This window comes from Pinus tabuliformis, chromosome 6, assembly GCF_031772625.1.
Source record: "Pinus tabuliformis cultivar Carrire ecotype Pingquan chromosome 6, CPIR1, whole genome shotgun sequence".
NCBI classification, from domain to species: Eukaryota; Viridiplantae; Streptophyta; class Pinopsida; order Pinales; family Pinaceae; genus Pinus; species Pinus tabuliformis.
This window is the reverse complement of record NC_142292.1, coordinates 1,042,648,139-1,042,673,894: the sequence shown is the minus strand read 5'-3', so window position 1 is coordinate 1,042,673,894 and position 25,756 is coordinate 1,042,648,139. Positions and strand designations below refer to the sequence as shown.

At 41.0% G+C, this 25,756-nt stretch overlaps 1 protein-coding gene across 4 annotated transcripts in view; it reads right to left on the bottom strand.

The window, feature by feature from the left end:
* Nucleotides 1–25,756, bottom strand: part of LOC149262553 (Mannose-P-dolichol utilization defect 1 protein) — a 269,403-nt gene that overhangs the window by 199,474 nt on the left and 44,173 nt on the right. The gene's annotated exons all lie outside the window — the stretch shown is intronic.

The window sequence follows — 25,756 nt, the reverse complement described above, 5'->3', positions numbered from 1 at the left end:
TGCTTTTGTTCCATTGTCAAACATAGATTACAATTGTTTGCTTTGGTAGGACTGAAAGTGAATGCTTGTTTTGATTTCTTTGTTTCAAAACGGAAAGTGAAAGATTTCTTCATTTTAGTATTTTTGAAACAATTTGCATTTGAAACCATAAGTGAATGAAATTTTCATTTTAGTTGTTTTAGATTGCATTTTTCCTTTGCTCATTGCATTAGTTTGCATTGTTGAATCAAAGTGAAAGGAAAAGAACAAAAGATTAGTGCATCTTAGTGAAAGGAAAGTGATTTTTGTTTCTCATAAGATTGCATCTTGGCATTGCATTTGTTAGTGAAAGTGAAAGATTAGATCTCATTTTTACATTTTGCATTGGAAAGATAAAGAGTTGTGTTTTGATGCATTTTGCTTGATTGATGCATTATTTGGTTGTCTCTCTTCCTTCATTAGTTTAGCCTTCATCAAATGAAAAGATTTCATTTTTATCATTTAGTTGCATCATAGGAATTCAGGTGACATCGTTGAGCCATCAAACTGAAACTTAATTGAAGATAAACTTAAAATTTACCTCAATCAACCTAAGGAGCATTTGTAACCTAATGCAAATATCTAGAGGTCTAGGCTAGAGACGTGTTCCGACGTCTTTAAACATAGCAATTGTCGTTAATTGTCTGCATTGTATCCCGAGGGTGAAATCTCGTCCTAGTACGGAAGTATATCGAAGGTTCTCCAGAGCTTTCGGATATATAGGAGACTTCAATATGGCAAGTATATAGGGACGTTCTCATTGAAGGGTTATGCATTAGACAGCGCTAACACGGACTTGTGCTCCCCGTATCGTCGAGTATATATTGGGAGACCCCACTAGGTTGCTATCTTTTAGCCACATGTAACCGAGTCAGCCACCTTGTAAATGTGGTACACCAAACATAGCATTCAAGGAGATCGGTCGTCATACGTCAAGTCCTTGGTTTCGGCTAAGGTGTATATAACGGTTCACGGATACTTGGTAAACCCTCTTGCCTAGCATTACCCGTTTTGATTTATTTGTTGTTTCATGTCATAAAATTAACTGCCAACAATAACATGTCAAACCCATGCAGTTGCTTCTTGGCCTCACATTGAATAATTCCTTGTAAATTTTAATTTTAATCAACTCTCAACAAATCATCTCTTCTCCTTCTGCTCTTGAGAGAAAGTCACCGTGGCTGAACCATTGAGTTCACCTCACAGTTCCCCTTCGTTGTCTGATACTGAAGGGTCTTCACAAGGAGTTCATCCTGAACTTTCACAGTCACTTGAAGCTCAAGGCTTTGAACTTGGAATTGTCCCAAGCATCCAACCCCTTGCTTCTCGTCCTCCACCTCGAGATTCATTGTCATCTCAGGAGTCTGATCCAAAAACCCTTGAGAGTCCAAAGACATTCGTTTTATATCCTACGAATCCGTTCTTTGATCCATTTGTGATATCTCCTCAACATCCTTATAGTCCATACAACCAACCGGGTGTTCCTTTGGAGTTATCTCCTCGTTCATCTCGGATTCCTCCTCACCAGTTGTTTCCACCTGTGGCTTCAGAAGGTGAGATTCCCATCTCTCCTCGAGGTCCTCCGAAAAGTTTCCGCTACTCACACTCCTAGTGTTGATAATGAATCTGAATATGACTTTCCTCCGGAAGGCTTTCCTTATGTAGGAAGAGTTCCATCTCAACCGCCTCCTAAAAACAGTGGGCCTATGCTTCCACATGGTTATACAACCTTGGCTCAATTAGTTTCAGGAACTCCCAGTGCTTCTTCATTGTACCAAAATCCAATTTGGTCATCAAATGCTATGCCTACTTCTGGTCCGTTTATTCCTAACGTGACCTCTCAGATCCCTGTGCAAACTGTCGTTACTTCAGTTCCGATTCAACCGACGATTCCCTCACAACCATTACCGTCGTTTCAACCTTCCATTCCAGTGCAACCGACAGTTTCAGTTTATATGTCTATAAGTTCCTCAATCCCTCCATCAAGTGGACAGAATGTACCACCTCCTCATTCACAGCCTAGGGGGGGAAATCCCAACTTTCCTCTTGTGTCAGGTGGAACCCATGTGAGTGGATCACAACCTCACATGGTTGGAGTGAGTCAACCTAATCCTAGTGGTATTCCTAATCCTGTTGATCCATCCAGGGCAGGTAATATCCAGTATCAACAACCTTACACAGCCCAAATACCTCTCCAACAGTGTTATGTTCCATATGGTTCACAAGCACTGCAAAATCCACCTTACATTCCACAAGCTGGTCCTCATGTGCAACCTGGTAAAAATCCTATTCCCGGTGCATATGGTCAAATCCCAATTGGAACTTATCAGTACCAACAGGGAATCCCTCAAGGAACTATTCAACAACCTTTGCAGTAGTTTCAACAACGTTTGCAACAGCAAACGCAGTTTGTCCAACAACCCAACCAACCTTTGTATCCGCAAGGTCAACCATTGCAGCAGCAAGGTCAACCCTTGCAGCAGCAATCCCAACCTATATAACAAAACTTGCAGACACAAGGCCAACCCCTGCAGCAGCAGGGCCAGCAACTTTATTACCAGGGTCAGCAGGTGCAGCAACCTTACAATCCATATGCCGCACATAATGTTTATCCTCCTTATGGTTATCAACAGCCTATGGTAGGTCAATATCAACCCTACCCTGGACAGAATCCACCTTATGGTCAAGGTACCCCTCAATGGGGGCAAAATCAAGCCCCTTATGGTCAAAATCCTCCACTTTGGGGGCAGAATCCTTACCAACAAGGTTGGAACCCGTAGACTAGGCCTTATCAAAGGCCTTATATGCCTTTTAACCCGCAATTTCCATTTTTAGCGACATTGGAACTGCCCGATGTCTCAAGGCTTACTAATGATCCAATTCTTCATTCGCCTTATTGGCCTCCAGTTCCCACTAAAATTCTGAGCAATTGTCCCAAATTTGAAGGAAAAGCTAAAGAGGACCCTCAAGCCCATGTGATGACATATCACTTATGGTGTTCTTCCAATTCTTACGTTGACGATTATGTTCATCTCCGCCTCTTTCAGCGAACCTTGACAGGTGTTGCCACAAAGTGGTACATCGAGTTGCCTCGAGGTACCTATGCAGACTTCAACTCTTTGGCCATGGCCTTCCTCACCCACTTCCAGTTACTGGTTCGTTATGAAACTGGTACCCACTTGCTCACATCTCTGAAACAGGATATTGCGACCCATATCTCCGATCACATCCATGAATGGAGACGTCAGCGTCACCTCATCAAATTTGAAATCCCTAATGAGTTGTTGACCGAATGGTTCACCAAGTCATTCGTAAACAAAATCATTGCAGATATAGCAATGGGAGGTTGTGTTACCGAGGATCAAGCTATTGCCCATGCCCAGTATTTGGATTTGGTTTATTCTCAATTTGGCACGTTGTATGAAATGTTGCCTGATGCTCCAAGGCCATCTTCGGATCTGGCATCTTCGAAGTCTCCACATGTACCACCTGTTGATGGTATAATTAGATCAGTATCTCAAACTTCTACTAAAGCTTCTTCGAAACAAAAATTTGTTTCGAATACTGGTTCTAATCATCCTTCAAAAAACCTATCAAATCCTAGTAAAACCTCCGACGTCAATGTCGTCCAGTCTACCACGACAAATAAAGCCTCAAAAGGTAAGAAGAAGGGTAAAGGTAAAGCAAAATCCGATACCCCAAAATAGGATCCTCCTAAGTCATCTGTTGATGATGCCTCCAAACAAAAGCCGAAATATCCTTGCCTCATTTGTGAGGAAGATCATTACACCAAGGATTATCCCCGACATGCAGAAGTTAGTCGTTTATTGAAAGGGACCCCGGCTGTATTGAAAGAGCCATTTCCATCTCAGCAAACTCAGTTGGTAGACCAACCACAATCCTCTGCCTCATCTGGTTCTCAGGTTTACATGATGATGGGTTCATTACCTATCTTTGTAGCCACTCGATCGAAAGATTATCAAACCCCTCAAAAGCAGACGGTGGAAAAGGAAGCCACCGATATACCTTCCACTTCCACTCCACCCAGTTTTGGTCCTCTCCATATCGAGAGACCTAATAATGAATCTGTCATCCGACCACCTCCCAAAGGTGTGCTTCGGAAGTCATCCTATAATCTGAATGTTAGAGCTACTCAACATTACAGTATTGTCAAAGATTTAGCTCAAGCGCCTTCGGTGATGTCTACATTGGAAGTTCTCCAAACTTGTCCAATGCAGCGGAAATCATTATTTGTCTGTTATAAGAGGCATCGATCCTGTTGATTCGAACTTGATTACTTTCGATCTTGAAAACCATGTTCCTCATCTTCCTCGTCAAATCGCGTTTTTTATTCAAGTCATTATAAAAGGAAAGACGATCCATCGGACTGTCATTGATGAAGGTGCTTCCACCTGCATCATGTTTGTTTCATGTTGGAAAGCCATTGGCTCTATGCCTCTCAACCAGTCCTCGAACACCTTGGAGGCCTTTGATGGCAAAGGCTCCCGTCCTTATGGTATTCTCACAAGTTTTCCCATCACTTTGGAAGGGAAGACTATCGAGTTAGAAGTAGAAGTTGTAGATGCGAATTTGAATTACAACCTTCTACTTGGGCGAAGTTGGACCCATGCCATGTTTTGTGTGGTTTCCTCTTTGTTCCGGGTGCTCCGTTTTCCCCATGAAGGGAAAATTGTCACCATCGATCAATTGTCCTTTTTCTCTTCTGGTGCTTCAAATGGCAACGTCCCATATGTGGGAAATATTGATATTCCATATGAGAGTGTGGGGGCAGGTCTTTTCAAAGATTATGCCTTAATGGGAACTTTTTCTCTCCCACCTCCGCATGTCACTTCGATCAACATGATCTCTATCTCTACTAACCCGTGGATTGTTCCCTCTCCAGATCAAGTTGATTCGTTTGGTGATGCTATGCCACTAAGTCCTTTAGAACAAGCTTATCAAGAAATTGTCTCGGCTTCAGCGGCCGCTTCAGAAAGTCATGTTGTTCTCAGCATGCACCTGGATACCTATTCACAATCTCCTTGGCTTGGTTCTTGGGATTCTCCGGATCCCTTGAATGAGATATTCCCTACCGACAAGAGTATTGTTGAGGTTATGTCTCTTGACGAAACTCCTTGGAATGATTCCCATCATCGTTCCTCATTTCTTCCAAGTCTAAGTGAGATTCCCTCGTGTCTCGAGGCTTTTGTTTCTCATAACCCAACGCATCCACTTCAAACACCTATTCTGGTGCACAAAGTTTTGTCTGAAGGTAATATGGGAAATATTACTGCAACCATGCCAATCGACATTTCCATTAAACCTGGAATTGTCGAGAACATTCACATTGGGGTTTCCTGTTCTCTTGATGAGATCAGGGTTTACACTGACCTTTTCAAAGAATTTCGCGATGTCTTCACTTGGTCGTATGAGGAAATGCCTAGTATTGATCCAACTATTGTGGTGCATGAAATACCCACGTATCCTAACATGAAGCCTGTTCGTCAACGGGTTCATCCCGTGCATCCCAGGAAGGCCGCTACTATTAAGGGAGAAGTTAAAAAACCTCTAAAGGCTAGTTTTATTTACCCTATCCTGTTGACAGATTGGGTCTCTAATATTGTACCTGTTACCAAAAAGGAGGGAACAATCGAAGTTTGTGTTGATTATCACGATATTAACCGTGCATGCCCTAAAGATAACTATCCCACTCCCTTTATTGATTAGATCATTGATGAGTGCACTAGGAGTGAGATCTTCTCTTTTATAGATGGTTTTTCTGGCTACAACTAGATTAACATATTACCCGTTGATAAACACAAGACGGCTTTCATCTATCCATGGGGGACTTTTGCTTATAAGAAGCTCCCTTTCGGTTTTAAAAACGTTGGTGCTACCTTTCAGAGAGCAATGTCATATGCCTTTCATGATATTAAACACATTGTTCAACCTTATCTAGATGACTTACTAGCTCATTCTGCTAAGCGTTGTAATCATCCGGACCACCTTCAAGCAATCTTTCTACGTTGCCGACACTATAATATTCGTCTCAATCCGCATAAATGTGTCTTCTGCGTAGAATCTAGTCGGCTCTTGGGTTTTGTTGTGTCCAAAGAAGGTATCTGAATAGATCCTCTGAAAGTTGAGGCTATTGTAAATCTACCCCCTCCTTCATCGTTGCACCAATTGCAAAGTTTGCAAGGAAAGGCTAATTTTCTTCGTCACTTTGTCCCTAATTACGTTGAGCTTGCCAAGGGATTTACTCGCTTACTCAAAAAGGGGATCCCATTCATTTGGGATGAAATTGCCCAAAAATCTTTCAATCCTCTAAAGCAAACACTCATCAGTGCTCCTTTATTGCATCCCCCTAACTATCACCGCGATTATTTCCTATACTTGGTCGTGGCTGACAGTACCATTGCTATGGTGCTGGTCCAGGATGATGACGATGGCAATGAACATGTGGTTTATTATTTGAGTCGAAATCTTATTGACACCGAAACTCGATATGCTCATGTCGAGAAACTTGCCTTGGCGGCAATCCATGTTGTTCAATGATTTTGTCATTACATTCTTCTACGGAAGACCATAGTGATTTCTGACTGTAACCCCATGACTTATATTCTGACTCGTCAGTTACTTGGGGGCAAATACTCTAAATGGATTGTTATCCTGCAAGAGTTTGATTTGGAGTTCATTGCCGCCAAATCAAAGAAGTCACTTGTTTTTGCTGAATTAATCTGCGCCCTTCCTTCTGCAAACACCTCCACTGATTTTACTGAGCAGATTCCTAATGAAACTTTGTTTCTCATCAACACTCTCGACCCGTGGTACGGAGATATTATTGTTTATCTTCAGACCCAAACTTTTTGATCTAAGTTGTCTCGATCCGACCGACGCCGCATCCGGCATCAGTCTCAACCTTATCAGATTATTGGTGATACATTGTACCGAGTCGGTGTTGATTTTGTTCTTCGCAAATGTCTAACACTTGAAGAGGTTGAACGAGTCTTGAATGACTGCCACTCTAGGGCATGTGGTGGTCACATGTCAGGCTATGCCACTGCTCAGAAGATCCTTCGCACCGATTATTTCTGGCCTTCCATCTTCAAAGATTTTATTCTGGCAGTTCAAAAGTGCCATGAATGTCAAATTTATAACCGCAAACAGCGAGCCCCACCAACACCCTTACACCCAGTCGTTATCGTTGGCCCATTTGCTAAATGGGGCATAGATTTCATGACATGTAACCCTCGCTCGACTAGGGGGCATGGCTATATCATTGTCGTCGTCGACTATTTTACTAAATGGGTCGAGGCGATGCCCACATATAATGCTGACGGTATCACTGTTGCTCAGTTCCTCTTTAACCATGTCATAGCCCGTTTTGGCATCCCTCAAGCCATTGTCACTAATCATGGATCACATTTTCGTCAGTACATGATGGCAAAGCTGACTGTTCAGTTAGATCTTCACCATGATAGCTCAACTCCTTACTACCCACAGGCCAATGGCCAAGTTGAAGCAATTAACAAAGTCTTGATTACTATGCTTCAACGAACCATTGGGAAGCATAAGAAGGATTGGCATCTCATGCTATTCTCGGCTCTTTGGGCTTACCAGACTTCGGCTAAGATAGCCACTGGTTTCACTCCATTCCATTTGGTTTATGGTTTAGAGGCAACACTCCCGATCGAGTGTGAAATTCCTTTGTTAAAGCTAGCTATCGAGCTACTCCCCGATACCTCACCTGAAGAGGAGCAGTTACTTTATCTTGAGAGGCTTGATGAGACCCATCATATTGTTGTGATGGTGATTGAAGCACAGAAAAAACGAGTTAAAGCTCATTTTGATCAAATTGTTTCCCCACGAGTTTTCGCTTAAGGTGACTTGGTCTTGCTGTATGACTAAGCCAACGATAAGTTGGGAGCTGGGAAGTTCAAACCTATGTGGCATGGGCCATACATCGTTAAACGTGTCTTGCAAAAAGGCACCTATGAGTTGGTTGACTACGAAGGTAATGCATTATCACAGCCCCGCAACAGGCTTTATCTAAAAAAGTATTATGCGTGAGTTCCGTGTAATTACTTTTGTACATTAGTGTGTGAATTCATTGGTGTGCAGTTATGAATTTTTGGTGTGACTGTTTGTTTTGCAGACATGTTTCCGCTGCTTACCCTGTGTTTCACTCGGTTTGCAGATGTTGTCAAACCATTATGTTGGTTTTGCTAATGGTGTTTCTCGTAGTCCACGGAACTTATCCTCCGCAGCTTGGGCACTTTTTGCCCCTGATGGTGAGTTGATCGATTTACAAGGTATTTGCCTGGGACGAACAACTAATAATATTTCCAAGTACAGTGCAGTTATTGAATTGTTATCAAAAGCAGTTGCTCTTGGCATTAGAAATTTAGTTGTTAAGTTAGATTCACAACTCGTTGTGTTACAATTGAATAATCATTACTCAGTAAGAAATCCACAAATTTTGTGTATGTATCTACGTGTTCGATTACTGGAAAGAAATTTTGATTATATCACATATCAGCACATTCCATGGAATTTGAATACACTAATAGATGCATTAGCAAATTATGTTCTTGATAGACATTTGCGTAACTTATAAAATTGATCACATCATCATGATACATGAACACATAAGTAGAAGATAGAAACATATATATATATATATATATATATATATCGCGTCTGTCAAAGTTTGTTCATCAAAATTTCAAAAAATAAGTGTTATAGGACACATGGCTTTCAAATCCTACAATAGTGCAAAAAACACGACTAGAAAAGACTATTCGCCCACATAATGCTCGCAATAGCATGAGACCACTCTGATCACTCGGCCCAACAGTCGATGCAGTCTCACAGACACTCCTATTCTGTGTCGCTGCTATCGCAGTGGCATGTCATCTATAGTCGCATATTCTGGAATCCCTCAAGTAATCACTTCTAGATTTCGTTCCATCTCTACCATAGGATCTGCTCCTTCCTCGTATGGAGCATCTTCTATATAACATGCTACTCATCGTGTTATTGGCGACATGCCAGGAGGTCTTTCTAGTCCCACATCTGCACATTTATCACAAGTAAACTCTCAGATGCATTTTAACAAAAAACTCATAAAACTTGAAAAAATTCCAAAAACAAGTTTTACCTGCATCTGTCCATTGTTCACCCGGTGGTAGAGGCATAGTCCGTGCCTACATTGGCATAGTCATCCACAACAATCAGTTGTTGGCGCAGCCAACCAAAGAATGGCGAAGGGAAATGCATCTGCTGGCCCCCTCCTCCATGAGGCATGATCTCACTCCATCTGAGCAGCCTCGGATCTTGTGGAGATGGATCCTCCACCTCTACCCACTGGTACCAAAATAGGGGCACATGCTCCAAAAAGAAAGTGACCAAAATCAAACCAAAGCCAAACTGCTTCAAGTTTCCCAACTTGCCTTTGGTCAGTTGCCTCTTCATGTTGACTAGTAGTCCCTCGCACCAGTTGAACACTGTTGGAGTAAGGCAATCCACTGCATATTGGAATTGTGATTTCGAGATCTCGTGCAAAGCTTGCGCCCCAGCTATATGGGCCATGGTGTGTAGAATTGTCCTCAAGGGAAGATTGTTGATGGTTTCTATCTTCACCTTCCCGCTCACAGTTGTCTCTACACCCGAGCAATGCCTTCTGATTAAGGTATTGGTGCTCTCACCTCCACCACGAGATCCAAAGAGTTGGACTCTTTCCCCTCTTCTGGACAATCCAGTAATGAAGTAGATATCAGCTACTTCCAGCTCTAGTTCTTGGTCTCCGATGATGAAGATTTTCCAATCAACATCCCATAAACTGATCAAATAATGTAGCAGCTCATTTTGAGCTCTGAGTCCTAGGGTTTGGAAGAATTTCAATAACCCGCAGTCCCTCAAAGCGTTGACACATTCAGCACTTTGGGCAGCCTGGTGATCTTCTGCCTCATGGCCCCTTTCCTTCCATTCGATGACCATGTTGTCGAAATCTCCTACAAACAAACCATTTACATTGATTAAATGCCTTTCCACAGATCGAAAACTCAAAAAATCGATCAAGAGAGAGGATTTCTCTTTCTTTTTACCGCCCTGGGCCAGCGTGTTTGTTTTAATTATTTTCGCGTTGGCAACGCAAGAACCTTTTGGGGTCAGGGGTGATCAGCGCGGATCCGATGAGCAGACTCGCATTGATCGCCCCCGATTTTAAAATTTGAAATCCTCCCTTTTAACCAACAAAAATCCTATGAAATGGCATGAAATTATAATGAAAAGCAAGAGAAAAGGAAGAGCTCTTACCTGCAATTGACGGTTCATGAAATGGTGCCCTAGATCTCTCACACTGCTTGCCTGAAGAATCAAGGAAAATAGGGTAAAATGCACTCTCCAATTTACTCCAAGTGAAATGGTAAAAATGTTTTTACTTTTGGTCTATTTATAAGTTTTTAAATACATTTTTGCCCATATTTTATTATTTTCCTCGATATCAGTGATATGTGGTTGTCTTTGTGCAGTTACAGGTTCTTTCGGTGGTTACAATGATCATTTTTTACTGATTCAACGAGTTTTTCTTTTATCTCTTTTTCGGACTCATTAAAAACAAACGAAAAAAGAACCCCCTAGAGTCATCTTTAAGCTCTTTTTTGACTCTCGAAATATGAAAAGATCGTCGAGTACTTGTATTTTTGAACTCGTTAAATTAAATGAATTGACGTCGTCTCAGTATACGTTTACCCCTTTTTCAGGCTGAGATTGACTATTTACGAAAAAGGTACACCTTGGTCGACATGGTCAAGAGGTTCTCTCAAATATTGTTTTCTACCTTTTCGGGTTCAAGAGACAAATTACGAAAAGGGACATGGTAGAGTTTTCTTTTTCGTCTCTTTTTCAAACTCTCTAAATATGAAAAAGATATCGAGTTATTCTTCCGTCGGACTCATAAAAAATTAAACGACAAAAGACTTGTCACCATGACGAGACCGAGTTTCTCCTTCCTAGGACTCGTAAAACTTACTAGGATGGATTCATTCGAAGAATGAACTTATACGACAAGCATATGCTATCCCCTTCAAGCTTGTGATAAAAAATAATTGGGGTACTCGCTAGAAATAGTGGGGAAAAATGAAAGTGAAACATCTTTTGTATAGGCAGCATGTCGCTCTTGAACATGACACTCATCTGTTTCTTGTGTCGGGTTTGGGATATCCTTGCTCAGTCACTTGTCTTTCTGGGTTTGGGTGATCCATTTTTCCTCTCATCTGACTATTCCATTTCGTCATCATGACCCTTGGTCTTATGTTGAGTCAAATGTTGCCACACTCCGGAGTCGTGTCGCCGATATGTTCAAGAGAAGTCCTATCTGCAGTTTATTACCTATACATTGTCTGACCTTTTGCTACAGTCTTGGATCATACTCATTTATTCCACTTTATTCCTTGTTTCGTGTCAATGATGGGGGAATCATTATGGCCCTCCTTCGACGAGTCACTTCCTATCGACTTCAGCTCATTATCTAGGAAGGTGACTTAGAGACTCCCTTTCAGTACCTTAGAGCTTGCATGCCTTAATGGCAAGTTCTTCGCATCCAACGACAGGTTTTCATCATTGGCCTTCGATCAGATGATTCCACGAGTGTTCGACTTCAGCTTCATTTTCACATTCACAGATTGTACTGTTGTACCTTGAGAGCCATTGTCATTATTGGTGGTTCCTCTCGTGCCTGTTAATGGTCCACATCATTGGTCGGTAATCAGGTGGTTTTCTAGCATGTTCAACTTTGACACATTCATTCGCATGTTAGAATTCGTACTTTGATCAGGTTAGGGATGGAGCGCAAGACCTTGAGTTTTGTCTAATATGACTCAGGCTACGTGGAGTTATGTATTGTTCATGATTGTACACATGTTTCTTCTATACGGATGGTTGTGACCATACAGTGGGACTTTATTAAATGATAATGATCCTTCTATATCGAGTGGCTGCGTCCATACCTTGGATCTTCGGTTTTCAAATGAACCTTTTCATTCGGATGGTTGTGCCTATGCCGTGGATCTTCACATAGTCCTTTCTATCCAGATGGTTGTATCCATACTATGGATTCATGTTTTGATATTAGATATGTATATGTATATGCATCCCTGAATTGCAGGTCTCTTGACAGTGTTTGTTCTCGTCCTTGCAAAAGCTCATAAAGCATCTCAGCAATCACTCCCTGTTCTGCCTTCATGCTTTAGAGGGCATCTGTTACATAATATTTTTTCATGCCTCCTGCACTTCCCTGTGTCATACCCCGAAGTGCCTGAAACTTGGCAATCATGCAGTGTACCCATCCTGATATGCAGTTCAGATCCTCCTTGAAACACTGATGGAAACATGCCTTGAGCCTTCCCTGAAGAAGTAAGCTCTAAAACCCTAATTTCAGGACCAGCGCAACTATGACACTAGCAACTAGTGTTGATGACAAGTTGCACTATACTAGCCTCGCATTGCTAGCGCGCTTTTTACTTGTATACTCGCATTGATCCCTAAAAGACAAGTTTTCTCAAAGAGGACAAGAAGCTTCATGATCTAGAGGCTTCCAGAACGACGAGTTGGAGGTTGTTCGGTGTGGACGTGGTTGAATTCTCCCAATATTGCCCTTTGATCTTATCCCTATGAGCTGCCTCCTTGAGATGAAGGCCTTCTCCTATCTTTGGAGAGATCCTAACTCCCTTTCCCTGCCTATATATTCATCCTCTCCCATTCCCAAATGGTTGGTCTCTGATTATTTGCACCCTTATGCTAAGATAGTGCCTACATGCTACTCATTTGGCTTGGAGAAGGAGTGCTTGGAGAGCTTGAGCTTGGACTTGGACATTCACTCAAGGAGATCTTATTGATATCAAGGCTTGGTTATATGCTTCCTCCTTTATTTCATTAATATATACAACTGTTGGTTCACTTTCCATAAATGTTTGTGTTAATGCACCATGTATCTTAATGCTCCTTAATCTGTTAAGTGGATTACTTTCGATTATGCTTGTTGTACTTGTATGCTTTGTTGCGTCTTGATCTCTTGTGCAGGTATTCAAACGTTGTGAGCAATAGAGTTGAGCCTGAGGAGGGAGCAATTCGATATCTTTGACAAAGAAGTGCGTTATAGCATCAGAATGAGGTAGGCCATCTTCCTCTTCTCCCATTTCGATTGTAATTTAGGAAAGTGTTTTGTAGATTGTCACGTAGGTTGCTAGTCCCACTCATTGGGCTAAAGGGATTGTCTCTGTCCGCGGAGAGGATTTACCTAGACAACAAAATGGCGACTCCACTGGGGAAGCTATAACCCTTTCCATCCATTCCTTCAATCAAATTCTCTGATGAGTTTGACCAACAGTCGATTTCTTAGCTTGTGTGCATCACTGTAGCTATTTGCAGTCATTGGTTATTGCCTGAGAATGTTTAGCCTGCTCTGATCCTAAAGATTTTTTATTTTTTTCCTTATTTTTCTCGCCTAGCGTGTTTTCTGCTCTGATAAAAGCACTGACAACGTTGATTTTCAAATTACAGTCGCGTTGCTCTGCCTCTCATCCCTCTTTTGCTTTTAAGATTGCCATGTAAAACCAAGACACTGGAAAAACAATAAACCCATAAATTGTACAAAAACCTCATTAAATATCACAACATGAGAAACAATGAGAAATGCAGCAACAAAATTTTGCTTTATTATATAGAAATATATATGCCACTACAATAGTTGGAAACGACCATCCAAGATAAGTAATAATGTTGATGTCGACCTCCAAACTGAAATAGGAAATCAATCACTACACCTGTGAATTCTGAATGAATCCACCAAGGGGAGATGGTTGCTCGCCCAATCTCACTGAATCACTCTAGGGTTTTCGTCCTGGGGCTACTGCTGAAGTAGAGAATCGAGTTCTCAAACCTCTCCACAAGAAGAAAACACAAATCCAAAATATCCCCAAATGATCTCCTCCTCCCCTTTTATAGATCTGATGGATAGATCTCCAAGCCTCTAGAAGCATCTTATTTTATTATTTTATTATTATTCTAGAAGCTCCACCATTGACTTTATCTTAAGTGACCTTTTAATTTTATTTTATTTCACTTAAGTCACTTTTGGCCTATTTTCTCCAATTAAATATTTTTCCTTAATTAAATGAATAATTAAAGCCATTTTTTTAACTAAGGAAAATGGCAAAACACCCACCATACTCTCTTTGGCCACTCGAAGTCTCTTCTCAGCATCTCATCTTGTAGATCTTCTCGTTCTGGTTCCAACGAGCTATTACACTGAGGTGTTCCATCAATTAATCTCCCTAGACTGCCACCTCGAGCATAATTAATTATGTCCAATAATAACGCTAATTTTTTAAAGTTGTCGGAATGCGACGAAACAAAAGGCAAATTGTGCGAATGATGGAATATGCCAAACAAATGGCATCAAATCCCATAAAAACTCCTCAAAACTCCATCGGAATCCCTGATGGCATAAACTTGCTCCACTGAACTGGCCATCACCTGGCCTGGAAATCCACCCTAGTTGTACTATGGAGGAAAATAAAAAAGGGGACATTACAAAAGATTAAGGTACATTACAAGCCAAGTTTCCAAGGAAGAGACCTCAAACTAAAGCGAAGGAAATCAAGGCACAAGAGATGGTCATTTGCATGTGCTAGGGTTTCTGAATTAGGGCTAAAAAGGGTCGCAGGTTTGAAGCAGTGTCAAGCAAGCCGAATTCTGAAGGATAGCTGAGAAGGAGGAAGGAGCAGAGGTTTGACTACTGTTGACTAAAGAAGAAGGATCTCATCAAGGAAGCTTTGTGTCTTGGTCTTGGAGTGGCAAATAGGTCAAGGGTCTTGGTCTTAGTATTCGTCAATTGAAGTCTCTATAAGAAGAAGAATTTGTTCGGGTTTTCCTCTCAAGTGGGAGAGGTTTTGGCCCTAGCTGATAACCTATATTGTGTGTCTCTTGTCTCTTTATGGTTTATGCATTGGTAACTGTTTGATGAAGAAGAACACTATAATAACATAAGTAAAAGAAGATCCTAATCTAAGAAGTAAAAAGCATTCACAAGCAGTTATTATTAATAGAGAAATCACTTAATCTTGATGCCCTAGATTTCTCAACATGGTATCAGAGCTAAGGTAACAAAGTCAAGTAAGGGCATCTTATCAAGGGACACTCAATGTTCTAATCTCAAGGAAGGCATCAAAGCGAATCTAGAAGTCAAGATTATCAAGAAGAAGTCTACACTATAAAGAAGTCTTGGAATCCTCAAGTCATCTCAAGAGACCTTTAAGACCTGAATTATACATCAAGTTCCTTTCTAAGAAAGCAAGACCAAGAACGTTGTCATCAAGATTCTAAGGTGATCTCCGTCTTGTTGAAGCAAGGTCCTTACCATTAAAGACATATCAAGAAGTCATCATTGATCTTCATCAACATAGACATCGCCATCAAAGGATCCAAAGAGATCTCCCTCTTTGTGGGATCAAGGATCATTCTTGAAGAAAACTATCTTCATCAAGGAGAAGTTTTCTATCCTCTATATCGTCATCAACATCAAGGAAGCAACAAGAAGGAGCATCTTATCAAGTAAGTATATTTATGTCCACATCTGAATCTGTCAAAATGTCTTTTTGCAAGGAAAGCAACAAATTGGTTAGGGCTTCAAACTATCTTGCATGGAAGAAAAGGACAGATCTGAATCTCATTGAAAATGAGGTTATTGAACATGTCAAAGGATCTATCACCAACTAGCAAAGGAAGATGCCCAATCACTTGCAAAGTATATGAAAGGGGAAGTTAGGGCTCAAAGGATTCTCATAGAATCCATTAAGGATCCCCTCATTCCATATGTATCAAGACTCAAAACTTCAAAAGAAATAAATGACAAACTGGTAGAGTTGTATTCTGTAAGCACTATTGGAGAAGTCATCTCATTAAGGCAAGAACTCTACAAGCTAAAGATGTTGAAAGAAGAAGGAATAGCCTCATACTTTATGAGGATATTTGAAATCAGGGATCAACTTCAAGATATGGGAAAAGTCATGTCTGATAGAGAAATGACTACAATTGTACTAAATGCACTACCAGAGGAGTGCGGTAATTTTACTTCAAGTATTTATGGGAAGAAAGAAGCTACTTCATTCTAGGATCTATGGTCACTATGCAAGATTGAAGAATCTAGGCTAAAGGCAAAATCTGATGTAGGATCTGGTAAACAAAATCAAATCTTATGCTTACAATGACAAGAAGAAAGGGAAAATTTGGAAAGTCTGGTTCTCAGAAGAAAAAAAGGGAACATGGCTAAGATTCAATGTTATGGATGTCAAGATTATGGGCATTACAAAAGAGATTGTCATAAGACCAAGAAGGACAATAACAGAAGAGGAAGAGAAGAAGCCCATATCACCGAGGAAGTAAAGGAAGCCGAAAAGAAAAAGTCCACGAAAGAGGAAGTAAGAGATCTCAAATATGACTGAGATAGTATTCTTCACCTAAGTTATTTTCAAGTTCCTATTCTTAAGTCTTGTGTTGTAAGATATGGCTATCATAGTTCACTAAGAAAAATTATGGGATGCATCATGGCATCATAGAAGCATTGAAAACAAGAGCTCGTGACATCATCATAAAGAAGCATGAAAGATGGTTGAAATTGAAGTCCATGGTAGTCACCCATGGAAGGATATAGCTCTTGGAAACATCATTAGTAACATAGGTGATATTTATGGGAAAAGAAAGTAAATTTCATCTAGTACAAGGCTCATCATTCATAAGGAAACATCTGTTGGATGAGGATACTCAAGATCCTCTATTGGAATCTTCGTCGAAAGGTTCACCAATAAAAAGGAAGCAAGGGTTTCATAAAAAATTCCAAAATTGTGGAATTCATGGGATGATGGTATGATGACAAAAGAAGTGAAGCAGATCAAGGGATTGAAGTTCTTTCAATCAAGGAAGTTGCTAAAGGAATTTTGGATGACATAAAGGAAAATGCGGTATGTATGCTTACATTTGATATTGTAGAGTCATGTCATATGGTTGCAGGAAAACATGAATAAATGCTATATCTAGAGAGCGTGATCAAAAGAAAGGATCTCCTCCTTTGAAAGGATGCAAGAAAGCATGAGTCACACATTGTCTAGATGAAATCAACATAATATGTCCTCATATGAAATATGAGGTGGTTGACCATGATTGGAGGAACTCTGATTAAAAGTTCTTGGGAAGAAAATGTGTGAAGAAAGAAGGAAAGAGATCATGGAATGTGCAACCATGAAGAAGGCAATCAACATCCAAGGACTAAGAGATTTGACTAGGATATCTCCATGAAAGATATGAGGACTCTGATGAAATCTGAAAAAGAAAGAGACCCTTGACAGTATATATCTTTGGGAGATGTGGCAATGCAAGATGTTGATGCAAACTAGGAGATGGCATGATGAAAGACCATCACAACGGTAATTTTGAATAAAGTAATTTTGATGAAAGACATTCCTTCCTTAGGAATAAGTACATTCCTTCATTGGAATAGGTATGTCCTCCCTAATTAAGAAGGAGAGATAGACACATCATTCTTGTCTTCACTTGGGAAGACAGAATGGAGGATTGGATAAACATTTGGCATCCGATACTCTTTGAGGATGAGTTAGGGCATCCAAGATAAGAGTAGTCGTAGAGGACTGATATTCTTTGAGGACTGGGAATCCAAGATAAGAATAGTCTTGGTGGAACACACCCTGAGACCCCGGGTGGGGTATGTTCCGAGAGAGAGAATAATGAGGGCGTCTATACATCATTGGTCTTGCCATCATTGAGCTCAAATCTTGAGGATAGATAGAGTTGTTAGTCAAGGCATTGCTATGTGACAATGTTGGTTGATATGATGTTAAACAGATGGGTTACCAATCCGACTCTTCTTATGAATTCTCCAGATTGAGAATGACCAAGTACCATTATGAATACCTCCCTAGTTAAGAGTGAGTGTTGAGAAATGTAACTAGGTTCGATCTTCATAATGACATGTGTAATTGTCATTTTATGTAATTGATGCAAAGAAGAAAAATAAATTTATTATTATAATGCTTGTCTCACGGGTTTCATGAGCAAGGAATTTTATTTTTAGGTAAGGTTCCCATTGTAAGCCCTTAGGATTGGTCATAAAGTGAAATTGATTCAAGGTCATGTATGAATGACCCTTCTTGGGCATGTCACACTTTTGTATGTAATTAAAAGGGTAAGAAGGCCCTCCAAGACCAAGCAAAAGAATATCCTTCAAGTCGGCTACAAAATGAAATAATAAAGATACTTCAAATGACATGTCGGCCTAGGAAACTGTCCAGTCGGCTTATTTACATGTGCAAACCACTATAAATAGGGCAGCTCAGATTTCATTTGAGGAAGAGATTTTTGGTCAAGCAAGTCTGCAATTAGGAGTGCGAGAAACACTTAGAAAGGAGTCTTATAGCCAGCAAAAGGAAGGAAGGAAGAGCGAAAGTGTTTGGGACTGTTTTTGGGATAATCTACTCCACACGTGCGAGGAAAGAGTGTTGTCCACTACAAAAGAAGTCGAGTTCTTGTTGTGATACTCATAGGTCAAAACAAGGAGAAGATCAAGGTACATTACAAGCCAAGTTGCCAAGGAAGAGACCTCCAACTAAAGCAAAGTAAATCAAGGCACAAGAGAAGGTCATTTTCATGTGCTAGGGTTTCTGAATTAGGGCCAAAAAGGGTTGCAGGTCTGAAGCAGTGTCAAGGAAGTCGAATTCTGAAGGATAGTCGAGAAGGAGGAAGGAGTATAGGTTTGACTATTGTTGACCAAAGAAGAAGGATCCCATCAAGGAAGCTTTATGTCTTGGTCTTGGAGTAGCAAATAGGTCAAGGGTTTGGTCTTGGTATTCGTCAATTGAAGTCTCTATAAGAAGAAGAATTTGTTAGGGTCTTCCTCTCAAGTGGGAGAGCTTTTGGCCCTCGCCGATAGCCTATATTGTGTGTCTCTTGTTTCTTTATGGTTTATGCATTGGTCAGCATTTGATGAAGAAGAACACTATAATAACATAAGTAAAAGAAGATCCAAATCTAAGAAGTAAAAAGCATTCACAAGCAGTTTTTATTAATAGAGAAATCACCTAATCTTGATGCCCTAGATTTCTTAACATTTGCCAAGTGGGCTGAGTATGGTTGAGTCTGCTACGAAACAAGTGACTCAGGCATACTCAGCCGTCAGACTCACCACTCGCCAAAATCGATGAAACTCACGGACACTTGCAAACTCGTGGACACTTGGTTGGTACTCGGCCTTATCCCCAACACTGATTTTTTCCTTCCCACATTTTTTTCTTGTTAAAGTCAGCCTCTTCTCTACTTGCTCACACTCACTTCACTTGGAATCGAGCTTTCCTCTAGCATCCATTCCTTCAGGATCCAACATCCAACCTTCACAATTCGGCAGCAAGCCTTCAAGTAATCATCAATCCCTTAGTATTTTGTTTCACTTTGAAATTTTTTTAGCTTTGTTAATGGAGGCCCCTATAGAATCTTGTGGCAAGCTTCTGCAACCCTAAGATAGGATCACGGGGGCCTATAACAACCATAGCGTGGTTGTTGTAACCACACTGTAGTTATTACAAGGCTCTGCCAGCCATAGAGTGGCTGTTACAGGCCCCCGCGGGCCTGTCTCAGGGCCGCAAAAGCCACTTGCCCAGGAAGAGGGCCTATTGCAGGCAAACAAGGACTTGTAACAGCCACAGTGTGGCGTTACAAGCCTGTGTGGGGCCTTTCTTTTGTGTTACATTTCCTGTTGCAAGCCTCAACAATTGAAAAAATTTACATTTTTTCAATATAATTTTTCTTTCCAAAATCAAATTGTCATCCTGATCCATAAATTCCATGGCTCCTAAATCCAAATCTAGAAGGCCTCTTGATGAAGCCTAGGAATATGGTTCCCATGAATTTCCTAGTTTCCAACGTGAGAGTTAAATGCAATTTTTGTGCCATTGTGGTGTTTGAGGACATAAACAGATTCAAATACCACCTGGCCACAATAATATGTAAAGATGTGGAAATTTGTGATCATTGCCTTCTAGAAGTCACAACCAAAATGTAAGCTAATTTGGATGTCATTCAGGAACAGAATGCTAAGAGAGCAAGAATGAAGCATGAAGTTGCAACAATGGGTGGATCTCAGACACAGACACAGGGTCAGCATGTTCCTACAGGTACTGGCTCATCAAATGTTGTAGGAAATGCATCTCATATAACCTCTCCTTTCTTCCTTCCTTACATTAGTCCAGGATCTCAACCAAGCTTGGAAAGTTTTAATGAAAAAGAAAGGAGGCAGATATGGCAATGAGGAGGTTTTGATATCATGATAACCTCCCATTTAACTATGCAAAGTCGCCTTTCTTTCAGCCCATGGTAGATGTAATTGCATGTGTTGGCCCTAGGTACAAAGCACCTTCTTATAATTCACTTAGGGAGAAAGACCTTAATGAGGAGTTTGAATGTGTCAAGGCACAATTGGAGAGCATTAAAAACTCATGGAAGACCATTGGGTGCACAATTATGTCAGATGGGTGGACAAATCAAAGGGGTAGAACAATCATCAACTTTATTGTTGCTTGCTCTAAAGGAACCATGTTCCTAAAGTCCATTGATGCATCTTCACATGTAAAGGATGCAAATCTGATTTTTTCAATGTTGTCAGAGGTTGTGGAGGAAGTTGGGGTAAAAAATGTTGTCCAAGTAGGACAATGTTGCAAATTATGTGGCAACTGGAAGAATGCTAACCAAAAAATATCCTACCATTTTTTGGAGCCCATGTGTTGCCCATTGCATAGACCTGATTTTGGAGGACATCGAGAAGTTGCCATGGGTGCAAGATGTTGTTGCAGAGTGCAAACAAATAACCAAGTACATTTATAACCATGCTTGGGTGTTGAGTCTTATGAGAGAATTCACAGAGGGTGAGCTCAATCGGCCCGCTGTCACATGATTTGCCACTAATTTCCTCTCCCTCCAAAGCCTTTTGAATGAGTACCAAGCTTTGAGATAGATGTTTTGTAGCCAACAATGGCTATTTTGGAAAGATAGCACAAAACCAAATGCCATGGCTGTGAAGGTGTCTCTCTTCAAAGAGGACTTGTGGGAGAAAGTCATTGAGATTGTTAGCTTAACCGAGCCCCTTGTGAAAGTCTTGAGGATCATGGATGGAGACAAGCCTCCAATGGGCTACATTTATGAGGGCATGGGCAGGGCCAAAGAGGCCATCAAGTGTAATGTCCCTTCCTAAATTAATTTGCTACAAGTTTATTTATTCTACAATTTTGACAATTTTGGAAGCAATGGGACCCATGTGATTTTTGGGATAAGACTATGAAGGAGAAAGGGGCCGAAATGTCTTGTTGGTAAAGCGCAGGGGCCACCCACATGAGGAAATACGCACCACTTTAGAAGGTAGTTCGAATGGCTAGGGAAGAAAAGTCGAATTGCTAGTTGGAGGGGGACCACATGGGGAAAGAGGCTCACAAGTTATAAATAGAGCAGGCCCAACCTCATTTTGGTATATTTTGCCTATTGAACTCAACCTTAGTTGCTCGAGCTGCTTAACTGGGTCACTTGCTGTTTAGCAACGTGTCATGTCCCTTCTCAAACACATTTGTAACAGGGTGCTGCTACACAATTTTGCACAATTTTGGCTAAGGAAGAGAACCCATCATTTTCGACTTAGGGACTTAGGAGGCAATTCGACTTTATTTGGTTGCTAGTGGAATGTGGGGGCCACCCACATGGGAGTTTGAATTGGCCCATTCGAATAGCTTGGAGGGAAAGTCGAATAGGTGGATGGAGGGGCCCACATGAGGCTAGGGAGGCCCAAGGAGTTATAAGGAGGGAGCAGCTCTCATTTTGGATTCATTCTTACACCTTGCAATCAAAATTACTTGATTGTTCACTCTATTGTTTAGCTGAGTCAACCAGTTGTTTAGCCACAAATCTCTCAAGCGGGAGATTCAACCTCTACTTCGGGGGACCATCCGTGCCTGCCCTAGAGAGGCAGTTCCATAAGTATTTCAGGAGTTCCGGGAGTGTGTTACAACACTACCATTTAGCCACAACAGGGAGTGCGTATTTCTGGCTAGCTAGAGAATACGCAAGGGGAGTTTGGAGCTATCAGTGATCAAGCATTTGCCGGGAGAGTTAGAGGATTGGGAGAGCAGCAAAGGGCCAACCTTTCTTGCGAGTTTGGAGCCAGCATCCCAGTAGTCCAATTTACAGTTACTTGAGCCTGCGCAGAAAGCCATCACTAGGCTCACATGGGAGTTAGAGGAAGGAATTGTAGAGCTGGAGCTGACCGAGAGAAGTAGGAGATCACTTGGAGGGCCATTTGAGGAGGATTGTTGGAGTTGGGAGAGCAGAGATTGTCAGGATCAGTGACAGCAACAGAATTTTAAATTAGAGGAGGGCCAAGCTGTGAAGGGTCAATTTTTGAAGGTTGGAACCAAGGGAAACCCTTTCTGGGTTTTTTTGAGTTCTGGGCAAGGATCACACTCCTAAATTGATAGAATTTTCTGGGCAGATCTAAGGGGTCAAAAAAATGTCCCAACTTAGCCAACAGCGAGAGAAACAAAGGGGAATTTGGGCCAAAATTCTAAGATCAACATTTGGCCAATTCCTTCGTGGGTTTTTATGGGTTTATGCCAAGGAGCAAGGAGCTGAAATCTCATAATTTTCTAAGCACAGGAAGCAGTGATTCCAGCCCTTCGAAGTCAGCAAACAGAGCAGTTTTCTGGGGCAGTGCAGTTCAGTTTGGTGCAACAGTTGTAGCAGCCTTCAATTCAGCATTTTCTCACCTGGGTTTTGTCATGCTTGTCCATTGAGACAAGCCCAGGTGCACCATTCTATTTTACTATTGTATTTGCTCCTGAAAAAGTAATAAAATGGCTCAGCAGTTCTCTATTTCCAGTGTTTCCATGGGTGCTTAATGTATATTTTGTTTTTCTGATTGTTGGATTGTTTGCATGCTTTGCATATCACTTACATTCCCGTTTAGGAACATTAAACAACAATCTCTCCAAGCAGAGAACTCACCCATTCTTCGGTGGACTATGAGTGCCACCCTAGTGAGGTTCCTTTCTATCATTCCGGGAAATTGCATGAGATTCAAAGCTTGAACTCAGCTATCACTCAGCCAGTGCGTACTTCTGGATGATGTAGTTGGGGAACATCCAGTAGCTATTTCAGGGACCTTCCAGGGAACAATTGCTGGGAGAATTTTGGTGAAGGGGGTAGAGGGACACACTAGCACTTGGGAGGATTTTGGGAGTAGGAACTTGTTGTTTGAGAGCAGTGTGATGGACAGCACCCAGGGCCAGCGCAGGAGCTTCTTATTAGGCACACGTGGGAATTCATGGGTCAATTTGTGGAGCAAGTATTTGCCGAGGGAGATAAGGGGAAGTTTAGGAAAGACTACCTCAGCTATTTTGGTGTGTTTTGGGAGGCTTCTTCAAGAATTACACGCAGGCCGTACCTTTCAGCAGTTGGAGGAGGACATGGCTCTTGGGAGGCCGAATTTCTGGGGTCAAAACCAAGCCAAACCCTTTCTGGGTTTTGATGGGTTTTGTTTGAGGAGCGTGGGGTTAATTTGGTAGAATTTCTTAAGCATAGGAGGTGGGGTTTCCAGCAACTTTTTTGTAGCAGACATCATAGTTTCACTAGGGCAACGCAGAGCATCATTGCAGCAACTATTTCTGCCATCTGGGCTTGACATATTATCACCTGGGCTTGATCACGCTTGCCATTGAGGCAAGCCCAGGTGCACCTCTTCCACCTTATTGTACTATTGCTCCCAGATCGTAATAAAATGACTCAGCTGATTGATATTTTTGGACTTTTTATGGGTGTGCACTAAATGTTTAAATTTGATGGTGTTGTCTTTTTGGTTTGCTTTGCATATCATTGTTTTTCTTAGTTTGGGACATTACATCAAGGCTTCATATAGGGGAGATTCATCTAAATATCTCCCTATATGGGAAATTATTGATTCCAGGTGGGATAGGCAACTACATTCACTGTTGCATGCAGCGGGAGCATATCTAAATCCAAGCATATTCTATAATGAGGGGTCTAATATTCAAAAAGATCCTGAGGTGATGAGAGGTGTCATAATATGCATTGAGAGGATGTTCCCAAGCCAAGAAATTCAAGACAAAATCAGTTTGCAACGAGACATGTACAAGGAAGCATCTGGCATGTTTGGATTTAGCTCAACCATACGGCTCAGGGACAAGAAAATGCCATGTAAGATTCAATTTTTAAATTCTATAAATTCTTTAAGTTTGGCATTGCAATTTGCAACACTCTAAACTTTTTTGTTGTTTTTTACAGCCAATTGGTGGATAGATTGTGGCACTGAGGCACCAAAATTGCAAGAATTTGCAATCAGAGTTCTAAGCCAGCCTTGCAGTGCTTCAAGATGTGAGCGCAATTGGTCAATGTTTGAGCACATCCATAGCAAAAAGCATAACAGGTTGGAGCATGAGCGGTTGCAAAAGTTGGTCTACATCTATTACAACCTTCGGCTACTCACTAAACAAATGCGTCCAAAGGATTTAGATCCAATTGTATTGGATGACATTGATCTAGAGTCTGAATGGGTTGTGGAGTTTCCTACTGATGATTTGAGTTGGCTTGATGAGGAGACACAGGATCCCTCTGGTTTGCCATTTTCTCAAATGGAAACTCCAAACACACCTACCTCAGTCGTTGTTTCAGCCCACTGATGTTGGCGCTGACTCCTTGAGGGCGTATTCTAGGCGTCGTCCTGCTGATGCTTGAGACATGATATTGCACATGGATACATTGTCTATTTTTGGTTGTCTAACTATGTTATGACTCATTGAGAACTTGCCTGTTGCTACAATATGTGATTTTGTTTATAAATTATTTTTCAGTTTGCTTTTTAAAATTTTGAATACAAATATCAACTGTGTTATGTTATATGATCATATTTTATGAGATGAAGTTATGAATTATTGTGTAAACCATGGTTTTATAACTTGTATATGTTGGAAATGTCATTAATTTATCTTTTATGCAAAAAAATGAGATATTTTTTAGTGTTTTGCTATTTTTCGAGTCTTTCCCCAGTCAGCAAGTGATATGCTAGCCAAGAATTTGCCGAGTGTGAGTCGTGCAACTTTGATCCATATGTCCATGAAGCATCACCAAGGGGCTAGGAGACCTAGCACTCTCTTGGCAAGGTGAAAACATTTTTGAAGTAATATCAAACGCTACACTAGATAAATTTGTAATTTATAAAATGGCACCATTGCAGTTGCATAGATGCCCACAAACCTTGACAACCTAAAATAATTTAGAAAATCGCAGCCTTGCCCCTGTATCCACACCCACAAGCCTTGTCAACTTAAAATAACTAAGTACATGGAAAAAAGGAGCAGTTGGCAGAAATGAGTAGCAATGAAAAAAATAACAAGCAAAATAGAAACAACTTTGACATTCAAAATCTTTAAGAGCAACATGGGTTACTTGGCAGTTTTGGTGGACAAAAGCAGTCTTGCGGTAGAAAGGAACTACTCTTAATATTAGCACCTCAGTATTTTGAAACATGGAATAACGACTATTCACCAGTGATTTGCAATATCTAAATTATTCAGAAGTTTGTAAGCCCGTAGGTGTATAAAGTTATAAACTTCTTCAG